The following is a 2,162-nucleotide window of genomic DNA, read 5'->3' on the forward strand; positions in this document are numbered from 1 at the left end:
TGTATAACAAATACTTTTTTTTCTTTCGAATCCGAAAATCCTTTTCCAAAATTAAAGTATACGCATTAATATGTATTATTAGAGATGGATTTAGAGAGCGACCAAAAATTTCGAAATTGATGTAATTTTCACTATTTCTTAGTATAACATGATGTCTCAAGCTGTTAAATTGTAGCAACATTTGCTTGATATGAAAATTTTGCAATCTGTACTTACGAAATATTAGAAAAGTGGGAAAAAGTTCGTGGCGTTTTTCCCGTTAGATGGCATTAAAAAAACGCCACGAACTTTTTCTCACACAGTAATCCACAAACACATAGTTTGCACGAATAAATAACGTCGAATTCTTAAAATTAAACTTGCTTCATCGCGACAAATTCGTTATATGAAAATTGATACAAATGCGATGTATAATACACTGCATGTATTATATGTATTGTATGTAAAATATTGGTGCGGTAGTATAAAAACATATCGGTGCGCTAGAAAAACAGCGTGACCTCTGGTGACTTCGTCTTTGTTCGAGCTTCACTTTAGGATCCCCTTAAGGAAATATTTGCATTTAAATTTGCATCTATACTTCTATTGACGTCAAATGAAGAATGTATAAAAATATTTTACGATCAAATAAGCAAAGTTTTTTGAAAACTTAAATCAAATGTTTATTATTTACTATAATTGAAATATAAATTGAAATAATTAAATTTTTTGCTTAATATATATTTGTAAATACATACGTATTCATTTAATTTTAATGCTTCGTAAAACTAATTAAATTTTTTAAAAAATGTAAACAAAATTTATTTTGCTTTGTTATCATAAATAAAAAACTTAATTAATACTTCGAAAATTTGTACGATAAAAATTAATTTTCAGATGTATATTTCTTTCTTTAGAGTTTTTTTTAATTCTATAAAGCATATTTTAAGCGTTTAAAAAGAAATTTTTACAACATAATTTGGGTTGCCTTAGTAATTATTAATGCATTTGAACATTAAATGATAGTTTCTAAGTTAGAATGTCTTCAAAATCACAAATATGAACTATGTTAATTATTTTGAATACGGAAATATTACGCAATAATTACACAATATTTAAGTAGAATAAAATTTTAGATAATTCCTATCAAAATTCTTTAATAACAAAAATATTTAAAATAAAGCACAATTTTATTGTAATATAAGTTTCAAAAGTAAAAAGAAAATTCTTAGAAGTAGTTATATTTACACAATTAAATGTTTATACAAAAATTACATTTACATATTAAGTTATATTTACATATAAATTACATATAATCTAAATGTTAAATATTTTTATCCTGTTTTTTTAAATTTCACAGTGTTACAAATATCATTGGCAATATTATCTATTATTAATTATTGCTTAGTCATCTCTTAATAAGCTTTCAATTGTGTTATTATTAATACGTGTTATTATTAATTATTCAGATAAGCATTTTAAAATTTCATACAATGGCATTTGATGTAGCCTATATATTTCGCGGTCATCTTCACGAATTCTTCCAGCGTTCTCCTTTTCCTTAGTGTCTTTTTTTACTATTTTCATCTTTTACGACTCTCGTGCAGACTTCTCTTGTTTCTTTTGTGCTTCTCATGTTTCTTTATCTCTTCTTTATTTTTCTAATCTAATTAATAAAACTGCATCATTTTGTCAATAATAAATTCACATCCTCATTTTTAATTATCACCATTGGCCTTTTACCGCTTGATTATTATAAGTAGCGGGATTCGACGGTGGGGATTGTGGAAGTCACGTTTCTTGAGCAGCAGTCTTCTTGGTAGCATCGGGCACGATCAGTTACTAGTAGGACGCGTCTCTCTTCTCATCGATGATCGAAACCGTGAAGCAAATCACAATCATACTTTCTCGACATTCCTCGTTCAAGCGTGCTGATCCCAGCAGAAGGTCACGAGGTTACTGAGTTTGTAAAACTAACAATCTCGCAAGATTTTTTTGAAAGAAAAGTGAGTACGCTACCAAAAATTAATATTTTTACATTTTCTAGTTAATATGCCACAAGGTTTTTCAAAAACAAACGGTATTATGTATCACTTTTTATGATCTTATAGTTATATGCAGGGCTCGGTCTTTATTTCAAATAAATTTATTTAAAATATATATTTTAAATAAAGAAAAAATTA

The 2,162-nt window shown here is 26.9% G+C and overlaps 1 protein-coding gene across 2 annotated transcripts in view; it reads left to right on the top strand.

Moving 5' to 3' along the window:
* The first annotated feature begins 1,853 nt into the window (after positions 1–1,853).
* Positions 1,854–2,162, top strand: part of LOC108686331 (elongation of very long chain fatty acids protein 7) — a 10,493-nt gene continuing 10,184 nt past the window's right edge. For both annotated transcript variants that reach the window (XM_018191592.1, XM_018191593.1), the window contains exon 1: positions 1,854–1,985. The gene's annotated coding sequence lies outside the window, so the exon portion shown is untranslated. The remainder of the gene's footprint in view (positions 1,986–2,162) is intronic.

The sequence above is a fragment of the Atta colombica genome, unplaced genomic scaffold (assembly GCF_001594045.1).
Source record: "Atta colombica isolate Treedump-2 unplaced genomic scaffold, Acol1.0 scaffold175, whole genome shotgun sequence".
NCBI lineage: Eukaryota > Metazoa > Arthropoda > Insecta > Hymenoptera > Formicidae > Atta > Atta colombica.